We start from the raw sequence: 6,229 nt of genomic DNA, 5'->3' as shown, positions 1-6,229 counted from the left end.
TTACTGCCAGGGCCCAGTTTCCATCCCTGGTCCAGGAACTAAAATCCCACAAGGAACATGGAACAACCAAAAAAAGTTGACTGAGGAGCTGCCATGGGGTCCACACCATGCATGCCACCACTGCCTCCTACCTCCCACACCAGGTCCTAAAAGGGGCCAAGGGGTGGGGGTGGGAGTAGGGAAGTGTCTGGAGAGGGCCTGGCAGATATGCCTTAGCGGAGTAGCCCTGGACCCCCAGGGAACATGGGTGTGCTCCAGGCCAGACCATGCTTGGGCCTCATCCAGGACATGGTCCAGCTCCTGCAGAGTGGTGGGATCAAGACAGTGGTCAACCTGGTTTCTGCAGACCTGGAGGTAGCCCAGAAAAGTGGCTTGTCTTAAAGGTCTTGGTCACCCTGAGGTGGGCGCTGCTGGCTCAGTTCTCAGCTTTCCCCTTCAATGGTGCTGATCTGTTCAAGGAACTGAAGACTTCCACTGCCATCCTGTCCATTGGCATTGGAAGCCTGGACAAACTGCTTTATGCTTATCTCTATACTGGAGAAGTGACTGGAATCACAGGAGGCCCAGGTAGCAGTAAAACCCAGGTATGTCTTTGGGTAGCTGCAAACGTGGCCCACAGCCTGCAACAGAATATCCTATACATCGATTCCAATGGCAGCCTCACAGCCTCCCGCCTCCTCTAGCTACTTCAGGCCAGAACCCTGGATCAGGAAGAGCAGGCAGGAGCTCTCCAGAGGATCCAGGTGGTGCCTGCATTTGATATCTTCCAAATGCTGAAGGTGATATAGGACCTTCCAGGTGTTGTGATTCAGCAGGCGAGCATTTCTTCAGGGACTCTGAAGGTGGTGTTGTGGACTCTGTCCCTGTGGTGCTCATCCCACTTCTGGGAGGTTCACAGAGGGAATACTTGGCCTTGATGCTGCAGCTGGCCCACGAGCTGAAGACTGTGGCCCGGGACCTCAGCATGGCAGTAGCAGTGACCAGCCACCTGACCTCAGACAGGGACAGCAGGCAGCTCAAACCTGCTCTCAAATGCTCCTGGAGCTTTGTACCCAGCACCCAGCTTTTCCTAGACATTGGCCAAGGCACAGGAGCCTCAGGCTGCTGGCGCCTGGCATGTCTGACCACATCTCCTCATCTTCCAACAGGTTTCCAAGAAACAGTGAACACTGGGACCTGTGGGGCGCCAGAGAAGAGCCCAGCTTTACAGGGAGATCACACATGACTGAGATGTTGATTGGAAAACAGAGAGGTATCAAGGCCCTCAAGTCCCCTGTGCAGTGCTATTCATTGCCAGCAGCCCATGGGGCTGCAGAGAAGCTCTCAGGCTGGGCAGCCATCTCAGTCCTTAGGTCCTCTCTCCAGAAACAGTGTAATTGGCAAGAGAGGATGCTACATATCTATACATCTATATCTATAGGTAAAACTAGGATTGGCTGGTATGTTAAACTACATGGAAACATTGTCAAATGAGTGATAAGCCTCTTCAGATTATACATCATGAATAAATGATATTAATATAGGCATTTTAGAAGTTATATAAAGTTTCTGAAATTTGGATATGTCCTACTATAATGTTACAATCTTCGTTGTTATCTTAAAATGTCAAATGTCACAACAGTGGGGATAAGCTTCTTTGTCAGGAAGCATTGTGATCAGATTTTTAATTTTGCCTTTCTAAGAACTTTATCATTCATAGACAGATAAGCTGATGCTTTGAAGAAATGCCACATCTTCAAGAAGAGTCACAGAAAGGACATTTTGAGGACAGGTGTCTGAAGACTTTTAAATCATACTGCTAAAGTAGGTAAGATATTTTAAAAGTCTAATGGAAACTCCAATTTCATTAAATTGTTAGTAAAAAGGATTAATGAATAGGGCTATATGGTTATAATTTTTTTGGTTTTGCATGAAGTATCACTAGCTTTTAGTCCGTGTTTTCACAGATGTTAGGAGACCTTTCCCCTTAAGTATATTTATGACACAGTCAGAAAGTTGAAATTAATAGATATGTATAAGAACTGGTCGCAAAGAGTCAGACACAACTAAGCGACTGAGCACAAGACAGCAGCATGGAAACTGGAGCCAAAAGCCTAAGTCCAGCTACAAATGACATAATACCAGGGCTAAGGGGTTCATCAAGTTAACATAACTGTAGATAAAGAAGGAAGGAGAATTGTGCTATTTACAAAAGATTCTAAGGAATATTCCCTGCCCACGACTAATCAATTCCTTTCCACAATCACCCCTCATCACCCCTGTTCAGTAAAACTATCGTCACCCCTTTCCCACAAGACTGGATGGACATTGACAGTGGGGAACTGTAATAGGGAATAACAAATCTGACTCCATATTAGATCTGTTTCTTTTACTTTAACCTTTGTATTTTGTTGCATTTGCTACAAGTTGATCACTAAAGGGATGTTGCCTATAGCTTAAAGTATACATAATGGCCCATCTCAGGGAACCATGCCCCCATTCTTGAATGTTAAATTAAAATACCTTTGTTGAGCTCACAGGGAAGATCCTGACCCAGCCCACCTGTGAATGGCTGCAGGAAAGAAGAAATTAAAATTTCCCCTCTTGAGTCTTGTTTAAACTAGGAGATATTTGCAACAACTAATGACCTGTTTTACAAAATTGTTGTTTCTTGCATTAGCAAATAGGTAACTGAGCCTCTGATAAAATGGTGATATATAGTTCCATTTGAGATCAATGATTGTAAGAGTGTAATTCTAGATGTACAAAGCAGCAACAAGAGGGAATATTTTCCTGGACCAAAGGGAACTAGCAAGATAGGTGGTCCAGGGACTTTTGGCTACTATTAATAAGGCCTTGTCCAGTAATAGCACATTGAGTGGCCTATAAGTGAAATCTTTGCCAACCTGGGGATGATCATTCCTAGCATTATGGGACAAAATGGTCATGAAATGCCCCAAACCATGGTCAAATTTATGACCATAAAGAGGCCCTGCCAACTAAAAATCGGCACTTGCTATCTACCTCTGTGAGGATTAAATCTTGAGCCACTGCTGCTGCTAACCTTCAGTATCCCCTGAAAGGAGTTCAGAGTGGAGATTAGGAATGAGGCATCTGTGCTCTGGGAAAAAACTGGCAGAACAAGCCTTCAGATAGATACTTTTAGATTTTATGAGCCCAAATCCTTACATTTTCTCCTATCTAGAAAAGCACTAAAATCATTCATCGCAACATCTACTTTGACCATTGAGGAGAGAAATGCATTTTGAAGTACAAATGGAGTGGCTGTTCTCAAAGCAGTGTCTGCTGGTGAAAGCAAACAGGACCCTGTGGGGACTTCTGCCAGGTTTATGATTAACCTCCTTCTCTGAACCTTTACTCCCTTTCTTGTTCAAAACTTGTTCTCCTCAAGATTGAGGAGTAGCAAAGAAAAGGAGACAAGATGTACAGTAGGAAGGAAGGGAAGCTGAGTAGACAAAATAATAGATGTCTACTGTGGCATTCTATTAATAGTCCATTGTTGGATCACTGAAGGGGAGGAAGGGGAATGGAGCTTTCTTTAATTGGGCTTTTCTTATGTATCAGGCACAGTGCTAAGCATTTTTCATTTTTCATACATAATTTCCTTTAATTGCCACAATAACTCTATGAGGCAGGTGTTAATTTTAGATTATGGAGTTGAGATTCAGAGAGGTTTACTGATTTGTCCACATCTGCACAGCTAGTAAGTTGAAGAATGAAACCAAGAGCATTTTGATTCCAGAGTCCATCATAGTGACTACCATCCTGTATTTCCTCCCATTCAGCTAACAAGATGTGTTGGCTTATGCTTCAGAAAAAAATAATCTCTGGAGTTTGGGTCAAGAATACATGCAATCTATTACTACTCAAATTATGAATATAAAAATTCTCTTTGAATTAAGGACAAATAGGCTGATACATTCTTCAGTATAAGGACTGGATTTTGTTCAGTTTTATTTTCTTGTTAACATCTCATCTAGTGCCTCGGACATAGGGTATAGTGAAAGGCTTTCTAACTACACCTCAAAATGCTGATGCAATAAAATATGGATAAATTTGACATAAAAATAAAATTTTTTTTTGCACAGCAGAAAACAATGTAGGTAAAGTCAAAGCACAAATGGCAAGCTGAGAAAAAGTATTTGCAACATATTTCGGATAAAGTGCTAAAATTTGTAATATGCAAAGAACTTTTATAATTGAGCTTAGAAAGACCAATAATCCTATGGGGGGAAAATGTACAGAAGACATGGACAGCCAACTTACAGAAAGAGATGTAAAAATGACTCTTTAACTTAGGACAAGATGCTCAGCTTCACTCATAATAAAAGAAATACAAACGAAAACTCCCTGAAACACCACTCCCACCCATCAGAGTGGCAACAGTTCAAAATGCTGACACCACAATCTGTCAGTCACTTGTGGATGCTCCGATTGCTGGAGGGAATGCAAAATTGTATGGTTTCTATGGAGGGGGATTTGGCAACATCTAACAAAACTGCGTATGTGCTTACCCTTTGATGCACCAATGCCACTTGCCAGAATTTACCCTGAAATACACTTCTAACGATATGAAAATACATATGCACAAGGTTATTCATTGCAGCAGTTGTCCAAGAATAGGAGACATGTCAAATAAACTATGGGCATGCACACAAAGGAATGCTATGGAGATAAACTTACATCACCAGTAAAGGACAGATGTACATTGTCTGCCTCCAGATGGGTTACCCTAAGAAGAACACAGCATTACCTATTTAATATTCTGACCTAAAAATGCTTTAACATTTTCAGATTTGCAGACCAAAGAGTATGAGACCCTCCCCTGTGGATCCAAAAGCAGTTCCTGGAGGGCTTCGAGAGGGGCATCTTGTTTGTATTCATATGTGAAACAGAACTTATTTCTTCTGCAGTCCCCCATCTCAAAAAAAGGCAATTCCAAGCTTCCAGTTGTTCAGACCCAAAGATTTTATGCCTCAAGTTTCAATACCCACTTCTTGATAAACCATAAGAAAAACCTGAAATTGGAGTTAATCTTTTTGCATCAATATTTGACTTGGAGACCCTCTGCTCAGACCTCAGGTTTGGGGGAAAGAGGACAAAGATCTGACGATAGGCAGATAACACCTACTTCAAACCAAATATTGGCACTTTCAATACAGTATAGCTGGTACCCCTTAAAAAATCATGATATCATAATAAATTGAGTATTAGTTTAAGGAAATCCGTCATTTATTTCTCAGTGATATCTATAGTGCCAGAAGCTCATTGGGTGAGGCAGAGAACTTCAAAGAGCAGGTAGCACAGTGATAGAGGCCACACTTCCCCTTACCTTCCACTGGCAGCAATCAGTTACATGGCCCCACCCAACTGCAAGGGAGGCTGGGAAACGTAGTCTAGCTGTGTGCCCAGGAGAAGGGAAGTGGCTTGGTGAACAACCAGCCAGTCTCTACCTCCTTGGTGATATTAGATTGCAGATAATATCTGTATATATGCTATATAATATGATAATAGATTACAGATAATGTCTTCCCTCCACATACTGATTCACTAATATGAATCTACAATTATCAAATATTATGTATATTTTGCAAATTAAGATGAATTGGTTTATTTTTAATTTATTAAATGGATGACCTACACAAAACTCCTGACAGTGTAGAAAACCCATTAAGGACACTAAGGATGCCAAATCTTAAGTAATGTTGCACTCAAGCCATAACAAGCCATTTCTCAGAAAATTTCCCTGGTGATGGCAATGGAAAGACTCCAAAAAGAAAGCTGGTGCCTGTAGTGAGGAACAAAATTAAGTGTTGCTGAAGCAGTTCTCAAGTGGTAGCTGATAACAACTGCACACCAGCTGTTCCCATTACGACACTTTTCCATAAAGGCCCAGATTCCAGCTTTTGTCATTTTTTTTTACCCTTTTCTTTCTATAATGGGATTTGTATATTTAACTTATATGGAGGCTCAAAAGTGAGCAGAGTAAGAAGGGATGCTCAGATTGGAAAACATAACTGTTTAAAAAAATGAAAAGAAAAAATAGTAACAGAACTGTAGCTAGGGCGGTCGTGATAGAAACAGCATGTGGTCACGTGATTTTGCCGTTGCCCATTTTCTCTCTTTGAGCTTCCATTCTGGTCTTTTTCAAATTACATTCATTTACTCAGCAGGTTCCTGACCCTGCTGGAAAGCCTTAAATCAGAGATCCTGACTTAATTGCTCTGGG

General features: G+C 41.7%; 1 pseudogene; it reads left to right on the top strand.

Annotated features, from left to right (window-relative positions):
* The first annotated feature begins 243 nt into the window (after window positions 1-243).
* LOC102410384 lies at window positions 244-1,225 on the top strand (annotated as a pseudogene).
* The last annotated feature ends 5,004 nt before the right edge of the window (window positions 1,226-6,229 follow it).

The sequence above is a fragment of the Bubalus bubalis genome, chromosome X, assembly GCF_019923935.1.
Source record: "Bubalus bubalis isolate 160015118507 breed Murrah chromosome X, NDDB_SH_1, whole genome shotgun sequence".
NCBI classification, from domain to species: Eukaryota; Metazoa; Chordata; class Mammalia; order Artiodactyla; family Bovidae; genus Bubalus; species Bubalus bubalis.
Note: the sequence above shows the minus strand (reverse complement) of the source record. Positions and strands in the feature narration are given on the sequence as shown.